This window comes from Lepidochelys kempii, chromosome 4 (genome assembly GCF_965140285.1).
Source record: "Lepidochelys kempii isolate rLepKem1 chromosome 4, rLepKem1.hap1, whole genome shotgun sequence".
Lineage (NCBI taxonomy): Eukaryota > Metazoa > Chordata > Testudines > Cheloniidae > Lepidochelys > Lepidochelys kempii.
The window spans coordinates 53,861,267-53,878,324 of NC_136383.1; the positions used below are offsets into that span (position 1 = coordinate 53,861,267).

The window sequence follows — 17,058 nt, forward strand, 5'->3', positions numbered from 1 at the left end:
TCCGCCAATTTGTTGCCTGCTATCTATATGCAGCAGCATCCCTACTATTACAGTAGCTATAGCCAATTGCACAAGTTCTGTGGCTAGCCGTAATATTTTTGTTAAGAATATCATTTCTGCGGACAGATTTAACGCTGTAGAAAGCTCCCCCTTGCTGCCTCTTCCTTCTACCTATATCCTCCTGATTTCATCATGAGCCCAGTAATTACCACCCAGGTGCTCTCATTCCTGCAGTAGAAAGTATTTAATTGTTCATAGCTGAGCCTGCAGCCTACTTCATGCTGCAGCACCATCAGGGTGATCAGGGTGCTGCTGCTATCACTCTGTCATATTTGGATATCACTTAAGTTACTGACCCAAGACAGCTACGGGAATTATCTAGTCAGAGATGAATATTTCAGTCAGGAGTACTGCAGCTCCTTAAAACATCTACTGAGGCCAGGTCAATACTGCAGACTTCTGCTGGCATAGCTACGTCGATCCGAGATATGACAAGGTATAGGGCTATATCTATACTACGCACCTTACAATGGTGCAGCTGTGCTCTCCCGGCGACAAAATAAGACCACCCTGAATGAGAGGCGGTAGCTTCGTCACCGGGAGAGTGTCTCCCGCCCACAAAGCGCTGTCCACACCGGTGCTTTTTGTGTCAACTTTTGTTGTTCGGGGGTGGTGGGTGGTTTTTTCAAACCCTTGAGCAACAAAACGTATAGTGATGAAAGCGCAGTGTAGACATAGCCTAAATGGAACTGATATAACTGTACTGGTAAAAGTGTGGTTTTGCTACAAGAAGCTTCCATGTGTGGACCTAGACTAAAGTAGAACATATTTACTCTTTTCAAAATAATACTGTTACATTTATTTGATGACTTGTGATTGGTAGAAAAGCTTTTCTCTTGCTACTTAAAAGAAAGGGCAAATTAATTTTAAAGTTGCTGGCAGAACTTTTAAGAATCCATTTCAGAGTCCTCTTAGAAACAAAGGCTGGCTTTACTACAAACATCTGCTAATGAAGGAAAGAGGGAGGAATAAGACGTTTGATGATGATATACCACTGTAAGCTAATGACTATCAAGTACTGCAGAGTCCAGGGAATTGATAAATCACCTCCTGCCTTTTTCAAGGCCTTTTAGATTTTTCTCATAAGGAAATTTAGGAAGCAATCACTCTTGCTTTTTAGGCCACCTTTAAAGTAACACTTTTATGCCACTTGTTATATGTGAAAATGGCCTCAAATTTATTTAAATATATTTTCTGCTTCCTTGAAATTTTTGTCTAATAATTTGCAATTGTAAACTCTTTAGGCCAGGTGTAGTGTCATCCCGTGTATTTGCACCTCTCCTAACACAGGATCCTGATCCTGATTGGGGCATTTGAATGAACCACCGGTTTAAAAAGAATACTTTTTATACCTCTATTTGCTGGAAGGGAGATCTTTGTTACAGTCCCGAATATGCCAGAGTTTCTAGCTAAGAGAGAGAGAAGGGAGAACCTGAGATTAGATATTAAAATAAATAAAAACACAAAACAAACAAAAAAAACCCCCAGAAAGGTGTGAAAAACCCCCCATTTTTCTGTATACACAGTGAAGCCATCTTTATATGTCAGAGGGACTAGTAGTGGCAAACCCTGTATCATTTCAGAGAAATCATGTTCGCCTATAATTATTATTAAAATATGGATGTGGACCATGTATTTTGATGGCTGAAACATTTTTGTATATAAATACACAATTGTATTGCAGTGCTGTCTTATTGTAATAGTCATTCTACAAGTGCTTGCCATTTAAGTGTTGCAAAAGGTAATTGTGTCAGTGATTAGGAAAAACGTCTACTTGTATTTTAAACTGGCTATGTGTGTTTTGTTTGGATGTAGTTTTAGGGTAACCAGTACAGTTACTATCCTGATAAATTGAATTGTTGGACTAGACAGTCTTAGAAGCATCACAGAACTTCTCTAGTCCCCTATCAGTTCGGTTTCAGACCTATTGACTTGTTTGTTTGAGGGGAATAACTTGTTCAAGATAGTTTTGAGAAAAACAGTTGAATTAACTGCTTTTGTTCACAAGTAGCTGTAAAATGGCTGAACCACTTTTTTTCATATTGAATTCTTTGTAAGAAGGTAATAATATGGCTGAATCCACACACAGCTATTTTCCATGTAACAGTCAGTTGAGCTGACTGGAAAATATGTCCTTTATTTCCAATGGAAAAAGTATTGACTTTTGAAAATTTTCAGTTTTTTTTCCTTCCAATCCGTTCTTATTGTTAACAGATGGTTCATAAGTATGTCCCTGGCTTATATATCCTGCTGTGTATATAGAACTGCATAAAGCCCTGTCAGATGTAATTGGGTACGTGACATAGTTGGACACACCATCATTAACATTTGTAGCGCACCTAGAACCTAGCCTTGATGTAACTGTCCTAAAGCCTCAGACAAATCTGCCAGTGTATTTCCCATAGCTTACTGGCTGAGAGTCCCTTCCTGACCATTCACCTACTTCCACTTCTTCCCATTCTCCCAACCAGAAATGCTACCGATTTGTGTCCTCATCTGGCAGATGACCTGTGGCATGTGGACTGAGAGCAGAGTAGTGGGGGAAGGTGAAGGGAGGAGCACCTAAGCCCCTCATAATGTTCTCCACCAGCATTCCCCCTTCTCAATCTCCTGGCTAACTGTCAGGTGGGAATACTGGGGTCTCTGCCTTTTTTTGGGTGGCAGGATGTAGTTCAATTAGTGCTTGCCCTCTTTAATAGAACAGAGCTGTAGCAGGGAGAGTGGGCACCTTCCTGAGGCTGGGAGTCAGTAATGGGGCAAGAGACAGTGGAGCCATCTTGGACTGAGATCTCCTAGAATTGACCTTTATCATCATGCTAGTGCTCTCACCAGCTGGCAAACCAGTAGTAGTCAATAGGCAGACTGGGGGCCAAATCCAGACTGCCACTTGTTTTTGAATGGACCCCAAAATCTTTTTATTTACTTATTTATTATTTTTGTTGTTGTTTTATTGTTTTTCTCTGGAGTCTGGACCTTGACTATACCTTGATCAAGAGATCTTGGACATTGACAAAAAAAATAGACTACCCCGGCTTAGTAACTACAGGTCACAATTTGATCAACCCCAAGTGAACCGTCAGAATGGGGCTTGCAGTCACCAAACCACAGGTGGCTGAACAGCTGTGAACACGAGTTTGGGGGTTGGAGGAAAAGGTGAAGAGACCTATGTTTATCCCTAAAAATCAAGGCCTGTTTGGAACATCCCTTAGAGCCAGTGGTGAGCTGGAGCCAGTTCACTGGAACTGATTGTTAAATTTAGACGCCCCTTTAGAACCAGCCAAAAGTGGTGCCTTAGGCACTGACTCTGTGGGTGCTCTGGGGTTGGAGCACCAACGGGGAAAATTTGGAGGGTGCAGAGCACCCATCGGCAGCTCCCTGCCCTGGCCCCAGCTCACCTTTGCCCCTGAGTTACGCTCTGCCCCACTCTGCTTCTCCATGCCCGCCCTCCCCCGGCCCCCCCAGCTTCCTGCGAATCAGGTGTTCGCGTGGGAAGCCGGGGAGGGCTGAGAAGCAGGCAGCGGCTTTGCGCTCAGGCCCAGGAGGCGGAGGTGAGCTGGGGCGGGGGGGGGGGGGCACGAGGAGGGCCACCTACACCACAGCAGGTGGGTGGGGGGGAGGGCGGAAGGCGCGCAGGGGAACCGCTCCCTGCCCCAGCTCACCTCTGCCTCCCTGGGCCTGAGTGTGAAGCCACCACCACCAGCTTCTCAGCCCTCCCAGGCTTCCCTCACAAACAAATGATTCGTGGGAAGCTGGGGGTGGGGGGCAGAGAAGCAGAGTGGGGAGGAGGTGGAGGCGGAGGCAGAGTGGAGGTGAGCTGGGGCCGGGCATGGGGCGGGGAGCTGCCGGTGGGTGCTCTGCAACCACCAAACTTTTCCCGTGGGTGTTCCAGTCCCCGAGCCCGCACGGAGTCTGCGCCTAAGGCTCCGCTTTTGATGTGATCAGTGGGGGGAGTGGCCGCTACGCTATCCCACCCCTAGAAGCCAAAGGGACCTGCCAGATGCTTCCCAGGAGCCCCAGGAAAGCACCACCGGGACTCCCCACCTCTCTTGGGGCGGGGTAACATAGGGGCCCATGAGACCCTCCTGCCCGGTTCCAGGAGCAGTCAGGGAACAGGGGAGGGGGTTGGATGAGGCGGGCTGGGGGCGGGCCACGACCCCCTTGTGGGGTGAGGAGGGAACCGGTTGTTAAGATTTTGGCAGCTCATCACTGCTTAGAGCCCCGATTATTGCAGGAAGAAGCACTTTGTATGAATGTGAAGTGCATTTATTTCAAGTGATTGAGGGGGAACAAACTAGTTATCTAATGTAGACCAAACCTTTGATTTATTATCTAAAGCCATCTTTGTGCATATGAGGACTGAACTGTTGGGTGAGGGAGTTATTTGTTTTGTGTAAATGAAAGCTTAGGTGGCTCTTCGAGTATTTAGGTGCCCAAAGATTGTTTTTTTTACTAGATGTTACTGTCAGCACCATGAATGTGACCTGTGCCGCCTCATGCTCCTGTACAAGGGGATAAAGGGTAGAGCAGCCTCGACCCTATGGCAGTTCCCCCTTACTGCCCATGGCAGCAAGATGGAACCTGGTGACTGTTTGACCTGCTACCCTTCTTTTACTTCAGACTCCTCTTGTATGCATAGTTTGAAGAAATACTTATTCACCCTTATCTCTGATTAACTGTATTGTTTGGAAATGTCTGACAAAAAACAAAGAACAAAACAAACAAAAACCACCCAAAAAACAGGAGGATTTTTCCCATTCCCTCCAGTACAACTGGGTGACGTGTTTTGAGCCAACTGCCATGTTGGACTCTCAGCTTTCAAAGATTGAAGCCCTTTCTTACCGGCTATGGACTCATATCCCATGTCAATGGGCATAGCCTATGCCAGTGGTTCTCTACCAACTGCTGCTATCTCAACCCCAAAACTGTTACTATTCTGACATCAGTGCCAATAACTCAGCACTGGCCTTGGCCTCTGCACTGGCTCCTCAGTCAACAGCACGGTTACTGTTGGACCTTGCACTGGTGCCTCAACACAAAGGTAAGGCTGAAAAGAAGGGCCAAGTGGAGCCAGACACAGCTCCCAGCATAGAGAGGCACTGCCCAGAGAAAGGAGAAAATAAATCACTCTTCCAAGGACAGGATGCCTAAATCTGTGCTTGGAGGGTGGCACCGATGAAATATTTACTGTGGTGATAATTATGGGACCAAGGTCCACCCCCCCCAAGAGTCCTCAAGATCCCGTATGGGGGCATCATTGGCACCTTAACAGCACTGGGCTCTGAAGCAGAGAAATTGCCCCTCAGCCCCAGTGTTTAAAGAATACTCCTCCCCACCACCACCACCACACTATACCTTCCTCCCAGCATCAAGCAGGGATACTTCCTCGCTATCCTTTGAGTTACCCTAGAGCTTGCCAGAGATCCCTCTCTTCTTGGAGCAAGTGCCGCAGGATGCTGGGGAGGAGTTTAAAGGAGATCATTAGAGAAAGCCAGATGCTTGCCAGAACAGCCTTACAGGCAGCCATCGATGCTGCTGATGTGGTGGTCAGACTGATGGCACTGGCTATACCCATGAGGCGGGTCTCCTGGCTTTTAGCATCAGGAATATTAGAAAAGATCCAGGACACCATACAAGACCTCCCATTTGAGGGAGGTGGAGATCTTTAATAAAAGAACTGATGATTGCTCCACTCCTTAAAGGATGCTAGGACCACTCTGAGATTGTGGGGGAACCAAACTCATTACCTGTACAAGATACTGTCATTCAAGCTCTCCACAGCACCAAGAATCTTCACAAAATGCCTACTGGTGATAGTGGCCCACCTGAGAAGGCCCACTTTTACCCCTATCCGAATGACCAGCTGCTCAGAGGGGGATCACAGCAGGAGACTACAGCGAGTTTGGAATGCACTATATGTCTGTTCACTCAGTTGGGCCTACTAGTGAATAACGAAAATCATCTCTTACTCCCTCATAGGAGCCATGATGAACTCCAGATCTGAAAATGCATATCTGCCTTAGGAGGACAGGTTCCAGACATTACAGCCATTCAATCTTCAGCTGACATTAAAACAGACTACAACAGCATGGACTTGTCTCGCAATGTTAGCCACATGTCAGCATGCACGTACATGACACCACGGCTTACTGGACTTCATCTGTGGCCCCTCCAGGTCAGTCTGTTCCCCAGCAAGATATTAGACAGGATGGTTTCAGTGCTCCCAGCATGTCATTGCAGAGCTGGCTTGGCGGGTGGACCCAACAAACATACTAAGAGAAGTATCCTTTTCAGTCGCCTCCCTGACAAAGATCCTGATCACAGAGGTGTTGGGGCAGGCTGGGGAGCTCATTGGACCATCTACAAATTCAAAGGACCTGATCCGTAGACTTTTCTGGAGACAGATGACTGTCCTGGAGCACAGAGCTATCAGGCTGGCCTGTGTGGAGCTCCAGCATGTCTTCTGGAATTTGGTAGTGCAGATCTTCATGGACAACACAGATATGCACTGCATACAAAAAAAGGGCACCTTCTTCTCACCCCTGTGGTCTGGGAGGCCATCTAGTTTCGGACTTGATGTCACCAGAACAAGGTGATACCAATGGCCCTTCACCTCCTGAGAGTCAACAACAACCTAGTGGATGTCCTGAGCAGTTAATCTGTGACCAAACATGAATGGTCCTTGCACAGATTGATAGTGGAGCTGATATTCTGTCTTTGAGGATTTTCCTGATAGACTTGTTTGCCAGCAAGTACGATGTCATATATTAGAAATTTTGTTCCATAGGTGGAATAAGCCCATTCCTACAGTGGGATGGAGGTTTGCTCCACGCCTTTCTACCTGTTCACCTAATTCCCAGGGTGATCTCCAACATCAGCAGAGATAAGGTCATAGTCATTCTGATTGCCTCTCTACTGGCCAAGACAATTTTGGCTGACAGATCTCTTAAAATATCCATTCAGTCACCAAGCCAGCTTCTGGGCCATCTGGACCTGATCTCACAGCACCACTGCCTGATACTGTATCCAGACCCGGGGTCACTGCATCTGACAGTACAGCTGTTGGTTGTCTGAGTACCACAGGTACTGTCTGCTCCCTCCAGGTCCAGAAAATTGTTGTTCAGAATAGGGAAATATTTATCAGATGGACGTAGTCATGGAAGAGATTCTCCATACAGGTGGCCAAGCATGGTCTGGACCCTGCTCAGAACTTAGTACCTAAGACCCATGACTACCTCTTATGCTTGAAACAGGCTGCGCTTCCACTCAGCTCTATTTGGGCTACCTCACGGCAATTTCACCTTGCCACTGGTCTGTATAGTTGTTTGGTTGTGTCTCACTCCATGGTATTAAAATTTATCAAGGAACTTTTACATCACCAGTCAGAGAACCTGGGACTTCAGTGTGGTCCTTCTCAGAATGTTCCACACACGACCTCACTCTGAAGCTTGGTTTTATTGGTGGGCTCTGACTTCAGCCGAGTGAGTGAGTGAGCGAGCTTCAAATGCTTATGGCTAAATCTCAATTACAACTCTCCACAGGAACAAGGTAGTGCCGAGACCTCACCTGAAGTTCTTTCTTAAAGTGTTCTCAGTTTTTATCTAAACTGTCGATCAAGCTTCCTGTTCTCTTGCTGAAACCACCACCAGAAGAAGAAACTACTACACGTGCTTCAGGAGGTTGCTTTCTTGTGTAGATAGGACCAGACTATCGCCACACTTGTTTATTTTGCAGTTCTTAACTACCCTGAGAGATTGTTGCAACTGCCCCGTCCTTTATGCCCTTGTATGATAGAGGAGAATGAGGGGGCATTGCATGGCCTCAACAGAGACTGCTGGTCACAAGTCTGTGATCTTGCGCACGCGGGGTGTATGTACACCTACAGTGGGACGCGCACAGAGTACATCCTATTGAACACCACCTGTTACTATAAAAGTGTTTTTGTTTTGTTCATTTATTTATTTTTAAGCACAAGTTGTCAGCATGTGTGGTGGTGGTGGCGCAGAAAAGATATTGGCATGACCAATTACCAAAAACTCATGCAGTTCAGTTCTTGTCCTTAGCTTTATATGGTCTATCTGCAAAGGAGAGAGGACCTGATTTGGCATGTGACTATTCCTAGCTAATTTAGAAAATGTCAGTAACTAATTACATGTTAGTGGAGCTCACTGAAGTTCTGCAGTTACCCTGAGAGCAGATAATCAGTTCTCCAGGATATGTCTACACTACGAAATTAGGTCGAATTTATAGAAGTCGGTTTTTTTGAAATCAGTTTTATATATTCGAGTGTGTGTGTCCCCACAGAAAATGCTCTAAGTGCATTAAGTGCATTAACTCGGCGGAGCGCTTCCACAGTACCGAGGCAAGCGTCGACTTCCGGAGCGTTGCACTGTGGGTAGCTATCCCACAGTTCCCGCAGTCTCCGCTGCCCATTGGAATTCTGGGTTGATATCCCAATGCCTGATGGGGCTAAAACATTGTCGCGGGTGGTTCTGGGTACATATCGTCAGGCCCCCGTTCCCACCCTCCCTCCCCCCGTGAAAGCAAGGGCAGACAATCATTTCGCGCCTTTTTTGTCTGCTGCCAGCCAAAGATGTAACGGATAGATGGAGTGGGTCAGAACAAGAAATAGACCAGATTTGTTTTGTACTCATTTTCCTCCTCCCCTGTCTAGATCACACTGCAGTCCGTCACAGAGAAGGCGCAGCGAGGTTAATCTAGCCATGTATCAATCAGAGGCCAGGCTAACCTCCTTGTTCCAATAACAACGATAACTTTGGTGCACCATTTCTTATTGGAACCCTCCGTGCAGTCCTGCCTGAAATACTCCTTGATGTACAGGCACACCCTTTGTTGATTTTAGCTCCCTGAAGCCAACCCTGTAAGCCGTGTCGTCAGTCGCCCCTCCCTCCGTCAGAGCAACGGCAGACAATCGTTCCGCGCCTTTTTTCTGTGCGGATGCCATACCAAGGCAAGCATGGAGGCCGCTGAGCTCATTTTGGCAATTAGGAGCACATCAACCACCACACGCATTATCCAGCAGTATATGCAGCACCAGAACATGGCAACGCGATACCGGGCGAGGAGGCGACGTCAGCGCGGTCCCGTGAGTGATCAGGACATGGACACAGATTTCTCTGAAAGCATGGGCCCTGCCAATGCATGCATCATGGTGCTAATGGGGCAGGTTCATGCTGTGGAACGCCGATTCTGGGCTCGGGAAAGAAGCACAGACTGGTGGGACCGCATAGTGTTGCAGGTCTGGGACGATTCCCAGTGGCTGCGAAACTTTCGCATGCGTAGGGGCACTTTCATGGAACTTTGTGACTTGCTTTCCCCTGCCCTGAGGGAAAGCAGCCCTCACAGTTGAGAAGCGAGTGGCGATAGCCCTGTGGAAGCTTGCAACGCCAGACAGCTACCGGTCAGTTGGGAATCAATTTGGAGTGGGCAAATCTACTGTGGGGGCTGCTGTGATGCAAGTAGCTCACGCAATCAAAGATCTGCTGATATCAAGGGTAGTGACCCTGGGAAATGTGCAGGTCATAGTGGATGGCTTTGCTGCAATGGGATTCCCTAACTGTGGTGGGGCTATAGACAGAACCCATATCCCTATCTTGGCACCGGAGCACCAAGCCGCCGAGTACATAAACCGCAAGGGGTACTTTTCGATAATGCTGCAAGCTCTGGTGGATCACAAGGGACGTTTCACCAACATCAACGTGGGATGGCCGGGAAAGGTACATGACGCTCACATCTTCAGGAACTCTGGTCTGTTTCAAAAGCTGCAGGAAGGGACTTTCTTCCCAGACCAGAAAATAACTGTTGGGGATGTTGAAATGCCTATATGTATCCTTGGGGACCCAGCCTACCCCTTAATGCCATGGCTCATGAAGCCGTACACAGGCAGCCTGGACAGTGGTCAGGAGCTGTTCAACTACAGGCTGAGCAAGTGCAGAATGGTGGTAGAATGTGCATTTGGACGTTTAAAGGCGCGCTGGCGCAGTTTACTGACTCGCTTAGACCTCAGCGAAACCAATATTCCCACTGTTATTACTGCTTGCTGTGTGCTCCACAATATCTGTGAGAGTAAGGGGGAGACGTTTATGGCGGGGTGGGAGGCTGAGGCAAATCGCCTAGCTGCTGGTTACGCGCAGCCAGACACCAGGGCGGTTAGAAGAGCTCAGGAGGGCGCGGTACGCATCAGAGAAGCTTTGAAAACCAGTTTCATGACTGGCCAGGCTACGCTGTGAAAGTTCTGTTTGTTTCTCCTTGATGAAACCCCCCGCCCCTTGGTTCACTCTACTTCCCTGTAAGCTAACCACCCTCCCCTCCTCCCTTTAATCACCGCTTGCAGAGGCAATAAAGTCATTGCTGCTTCACAGTCATGCATTCGTTATTCATTCATCACACAAATAGGGAGATGACTACCAAGGTATCCCAGGAGGGGTGGTGGAGGAGGGAAGGAAAATGCCGCACAGCACTTTAAAAGTTTACAACTTTAAAATTTATTGAATGACAGCCTTCTTTTTTTTGGGCAATCCTCTGTTGTGGAGTGGCTGGTTGGCCGGAGGCCCCCCCACCGCGTTCTTGGGCGTCTGGGTGTGGAGGCTATGGAACTTGGGGAGGAAGGCGGTTGGTTACAGAGGGGCAGCAGTGGCAGTCTGTGCTCCAGCTGCCTTTGCTGCAGCTCAACCAAGCACTGGAGCATTCTGGTTTGGTCCTGCAGCAGCCTCAGCATTGAATCCTGCCTCCTCTCATCACGCTGCCGCCACATTTGAGCTTCAGCCCTCTCTTCAGCCCGCCACTTACTCTCTTCAGCCCGCCACTTACTCTCTTCAGCCCGCCACTTACTCTCTTCAGCCCGCCACCTCTCCTCCCGGTCATTTTGTGCTTTCCTGCACTCTGACATTATTTGCCTCCACGCATTCGTCTGTGCTCTGTCAGGGTGGGAGGACAGCATGAGCTCGGAGAACATTTCATCGCGAGTGCGTTTTTTTTTCTTTCTAAGCTTCACTAGCCTCTGGGAAGGAGAAGATCCTGTGATCATTGAAACACATGCAGCTGGTGGAGAAAAAAAAAGGGACAGCGGTATTTAAAAAGACACATTTTATAAAACAGTCGCTACACTCTTTCAGGGTAAACCTTGCTGTTAACATTACATACATAGCACATGTGCTTTCGTTACAAGGTCGCATTTTGCCTCCTCCCACCACGTGACTACCCCCTCAACCTTCCCCCCTCCCTGTGGCTAACAGCGGGGAACATTTCTGTTCAGCCACAGGCAAACAGCCCAGCAGGAATGGGCTATACTGAGTGTCCCTGAAGAAAAGCACCCTATTTCAACCAGGTGACCATGAATTATATCTCACTCTCCTGAGGATAACACAGAGAGAGAGAGAACGGATTTTGGTTGAATGCCAGCAAACATACACTGCAATGCTTTGTTCTACAGTGATTCCCGAGTATGTGTTACTGGCCTGGAGTGGTAAAGTGTCCTACCATGAAGGACGAAATAAGGCTGCCCTCCCCAGAAACCTTTTGCAAAGGCTTTAGGACTACATCTAGGAGAACCGCAAATGCCAGGGCAAAGTAATCCTTTCACATGCTTGCTTTTAAACCATGTATAGCATTTTCAAAGGTACACTCACCAGAGGTCCCTTCTCCGCCTGCTGGGTCCAGGAGGCAGCCTTGGGTGGGTTCGGGGGGTACTGGCTCCAGGTCTAGGGTGAGAAACAGTTCCTGGCTGTCGGGAAAACCGGTTTCTCCGCTTGCTTGCTGTGAGCTATCTACAACCTCCTCCTCATCATCATCTTCTTCGTCCCCAAAACCTGCTTCCGTATTGCCTCCATCTCCATTGAAGGAGTCAAACAACACGGCTGGGGTAGTGGTGGCTGAACCCCCTAAAATGGCATGCAGCTCATCATAGAAGCGGCATGTTTGGGGCTCTGACCCAGAGCGGCTGTTCGCCTCTCTGGTTTTCTGGTAGGCTTGCCTCAGCTCCTTCAGTTTCACGCGGCACTGCTTCGGGTCCCTGTTATGGCCTCTGTCCTTCATGCCCTGGGAGATTTTGACAAAGGTTTTGGCATTTCAAAAACTGGAACGGAGTTCTGATAGCACGGATTCCTCTCCCCATACAGCAATCAGATCCCGTACCTCCCGTTCGGTCCATGCTGGAGCTCTTTTGCGATTCTGGGACTCCATCATGGTCCCCTCTGCTGATGAGCTCTGCATGGTCACCTGCAGCTTGCCACGCTGGCCAAACAGGAAATGAGATTCAAAAGTTCGCGGTTCTTTTCCTGTCTACCTGGCCAGTGCATCTGAGTTGAGAGCGCTGTCCAGAGCGGTCAGAATGGAGCACTCTGGGATAGCTCCCGGAGGCCAATACCATCGAATTGTGTCCACAGTACCCCAAATTCGAGCTGGGAACGTCGATTTAAGCGCTAATCCACTTGTCAGGGGTGGAGTAAGGAAATCGATTTTAAGAGCCCTTTAAGTCGAAATAAAGGGCTTCACTGTGTGGACGGGTGCAGGTTTAAATCGATTTAACGTTGCTAAATTCGACCTAAAGTCCTAGTGTAGACCAGGGCTCAGTCAATTAATGTGAAAAAGGTGCAAATGCACCCAGCACCCCAAGTAATATTTCTTGGTTTAGAATAATGTAGGGCACATTAATAATGGAGAAGCTCAGATAAGAAAATGATACCTAGTGACTTTTACTTGTCTTGATTTCTGTTCCTAGGGCATAAACAAAATAACCCACAGAAGCAACAAGAAGACGAGGAGAATATACTGTAACAGTTTCCTCTTATTGTAAAACTTCTGTATTTCCTGTAAACATAGTAGGGTCATGTTTTTTCACTTCCTTTAAAATTATCCTGTTGTAGTGTGCTGTGTGATCTGTTCGCTACTGTCTGTATTTCAGTGCCTCCAACCCTTGGAGCAAAATCCTCCAAGGCCTTAATGTTCGGGACAGAAGAAAACAGTAGGCATGCAATTGTGTATAAATACCTTGATTTCAAGGTGTGCTAGCTATTTTTGCTTCATTCATCAATTTTCTAGCTTTATTTTATTCCTCAAATTTAGGCCCATGTCTTTCTTTTTGTGATTTTTAAAAAGGAGGCGCACATCCAAGGTTCCTGGATCCTTGCTGTATCATTCCTTGGAGGCAGTGATTACGAAGTCTCCATTTGTCGTAGGACTCGTTGAGATCAGTGAGAGTAGTATGGGCTTGTGCTGCAGGTTTCAGCCTGAGAGTGCTTGCCCTTGGGCCCTGCAGCAAGAGCAGCATGAGTCTTGTCCATGCCAAATTGCCTATAGCTGTGTTGCCACTCCCCTGCATGGTGTGGGACAGTTGGTTGGGGCAATAGTAAGGGTTTTGCTGGTGTAATTTTACTTGTATAGCTCTACTGATAGAAGCCTCTAGTGTGGATGCAATTATAGCAGTATGCAAGTGTTTATGCAGGGATAGCTTATGCCATTTCAGGGCACCAGCATAAGGTATAATAATATCTAGCTTTTGTATATAACGTGCTATGAGATCTACTGATGAAAAACGCTAAAGTATCACTATCGCTATTTTAAAGGTGGGTAAACTGAGGCACGGGTGAAATAATTTGCCGAAGGTCACCCAGCAGGTCTGTGGCAGAGCTGGGAATAGAACCCAGGTCTTCCAAGTTCTTAGCCACTGGGTAACACTGCCTCTATCACTGCATCTAGTCTAGGGCTTTTACTGGCATAACTATGTAAATGTAAAAAAATTGTTTTCCTAACCTGCATAACTATGCTAGTAAAACAGTTAAGTATAGACCAGACCTGAGAGTTAAGGCATTAAACTTATGTGGAGGGACCACCTCAAGGAATGAGACTGTCTTGATTTTTCCCACCTATTCAGTCTTTGTCCTTGCTATCAACAAGGGTACCAGTCTCAAATGGTGTCTTTGTGTCCAGGGGTCATTTGCCAGTTTGGGGATAAACTGATAACAGTGGTCTATACTTCAGTTTAACCAGTATAACTGTTTTGGTTCAGGTTGTGTGTGTGTGAAACCAGTATTTATACTGGTAAAAGCCCTAGTGTTTCTGCATTTATACTGGTATAAAGGTGGCTTATATTGAGTATAATTATTTCCCCTTCCACATGGTGTAAGGCACTTTTATACTGACAAACAACATCTATATTAGGGGGATTATGCTGGTAGAGTTAAAACGATGTAACTTTCTAGTATAGACAAGCCCAACGTGTTTGTTCTCACATCACACAACATGAGTTTTGGTCACTACCACCTGGGATCGAGTAGGCTGGTTTGTTTGGTTTTGTGATTATTAGTTTTTTTTTTTGTTTTTTTGAGATTTTGTTTGTTTATAAACAATCTGAATATGAATAGCTAAGCTTTCTGATCTGGTCTTCCCTGAGTCTACCAACCACTGTAGGATGCATGGATATGCTCTTTCTCCTGTAAATCTCCAATTAAAAAAAAAATCTTCAGTTTATGAGCTATAAAGAAATTTCAGACTTTCCCATCTTTGCCTCTTTTGCTTGTTAAGAGTATGGCATACTCAGGTGGGTTGACAAATATTGAATAAAAGAGAGCGCCAAAGAGCACTTCCTGCAATTTGAAAGTGTAGCTGCTGGTCACTGATTATTCTGTAAGCCCAGACTGAGCTGGTCTAATGTAATGTGGAGATCCAGTCCTGGTTTTCAAGAGACCACTAATGGCATGCAGTGGTTAAACAGACTTTTCATTGGAGGGTGGAAATCTGGCAGATCTTGATGTTTATTTCAGTGATTGTATAAACTTGGCTTTTGAAGCTATATTGTCTTTAAACACTTTCTTTGTTCAGAATGCTACATTTGTGGGTCAGATGGGTTCTTATTACAACACTTAAAGGGACTGCTGGACAATTTTAACCGAAGAATTTAATAAAACTCAGATCTTTCTTTAAAATGAAGTAGCTGAGGAGATAGAGTAATGATTGGTCTATATTGTATTTAATATAAAGGTGATTTAAAGTTTTATAAAATTGATTCTATAAATTGAAAAAAAAATTAGAGAATTTTCTTGCCAAGAAATGCTTTGGAGGTAAATGTTATGCATGTAGCTGTGGAAAGTTGTGGGTTTTTTTTGTTTTTTTTTAGTAGTAAAATGAAAGGGAAGGAGCTATTTCAAGAGTTTGTAAAGATAATTATTAAAAGCAGATATTTTAAATGATTATTTAAAATAATATTGGCTTGGTTTTGAGGAGCCAGTTTCTGTGTTGCTGAGCTTTGATTAAAACATATCTTACTGTATAAATTTTATTTTTTTCCTTCAGATTTTGTCTTGTGTACTTTGGTAAAGCATTGTCTATCCACATTTTAGAGATGAGGAGGCTGAGATGCAGAGATAAATGACTTAATCTCAGATGCATGAGATCAGGATCAGACTTTAGTTCTAGGGCTTTTCTACACTCTCTCTTTGTTTTTGCTACCTGCATAGAGGATTGAGTGCAAACCCTTCGTGAAGATACTTGTGTCATTGTAGCTTCACTGGGTTTGCATTTGATATAGCTATTCTGATGCAAAATACCTCATTGTAGGCAAATCCTAAAATAGACCAGCAGACTATGGTTCTATTCTATCTCCCAGTCCCATGTCATATGCACTGGACTGTGCTGCCTTCCGGAATAAAAGACAAAATAAATTGTGTGTCTTACAAACTTGATTTTAACATATGATCTAGCTTCTCAAATTTTCCTTTGCATTTTAAATGTGCATTTTAACCATTAAAAAATAAAAATTCCTGAAAGAGACAAATCAACAGCTCACCTGTGAAGGAAACCCCTCCTGCCCTACTGTGCAGAATTAGAGGGAAGTGATTTTTTTCAACTGATCAAAAGAAATAAAATTCCATGCTCTTCCCAAAGGAGGAATTCAACAATTGGGAGAATGGCGTGGGACCATGCGTTGGTTTGTAAAAGGATATAGTTGTAAAGATGTTTCCTTTGATGCCTGTGATGAATATGGATGTATTTCCGCAGTAGAGGGTCCTGATTAAATTATGCAATTACAGCTGACCAGACAGATCTAAATATAGGAAGAGGTTTCAGCTATCCTGCCTTTGTGTCTATTAACACACCCCACACAGGTGTGTGTGTGTGTGGTGGTGGTGTTTGTTGTAAACAACACCTGTTTTTTAAAGACAGTTCATACTGTCAGGAAAGGGAATTCTCTGTGTTTACTTAAAAAAATCACATCGGGGCTTTATGATAAAAAGGAAAGACACATTTCCCCCTTTTTACCTCTTGATTTTTTTTATTTTTTTAGTACTGAATTTGGCATCTAAAATGCTTATCTTGTGATTTACAAGCTTGTTACAAGCTGACTTTTTTTTTTAAATTATAAAATGGTCATAAATGGAGTTTATCTGAACTATGTAAAAATGGTAGGCTGTAGTCCAAATTATTTGGTTTAGAGGCTTTTCTGTTCTTTCAGGACTTAGCTTGTGTTTGCTATTAATTTGAGCCCATTGGATGGTACTTCACTCCCTGAGTAATCTCAGTGACTTCACCAGGAGCACTTGTGAAGTTGCTCTTTAGTGTAAGTAAAGTTATCAGAATCTGTAGCTCAGAAGGGTAAGCTGGTGTTACCAACAATAAAATCTCTTGTTGCCCACTTTGAGGACTTCTCTCAGCTCCCACTGAAAGAAGATTGGATATGCATAGTTGGTCACACTTAAAGGTGTGAAAATTGGTCTGTTTTCTATAAGGTTCCAAACAAAAATTAATATACAAATTGGTAAAACTTATTGAGAGAAATTCTGTGGTCCATTGCAGTGCAATACTCTGATCCGTGGTACTTGTAATAATAGTTCATACCCCATCTATACTACAGTTATAATTGAATCAGTGACATTCAATTCGCCCATGACCTAGTTCCAGCATGAAAAAACAAATCTTTTCACTGGTTGCTGCAAGAATGGGGGGCAAAAGAAAAATTCTTTTGTTGATCTAGCCAGGTCTACATTA

General features: G+C 45.4%; 1 protein-coding gene across 3 annotated transcripts in view; it reads left to right on the top strand.

The window, feature by feature from the left end:
- The window catches only part of SMAD1 (SMAD family member 1), a 75,671-nt gene that overhangs the window by 12,113 nt on the left and 46,500 nt on the right, over positions 1-17,058 (top strand). Inside the window, exon 1 of one of the 3 annotated variants that reach the window (XM_073341275.2) lies at positions 6,136-6,232. The exons of the other annotated variants lie outside the window; for them this stretch is intronic. The gene's annotated coding sequence lies outside the window, so the exon portion shown is untranslated. Of the gene's footprint in view, positions 1-6,135; positions 6,233-17,058 lie in introns of those variants that run through there. 3 annotated transcript variants of the gene reach the window in all.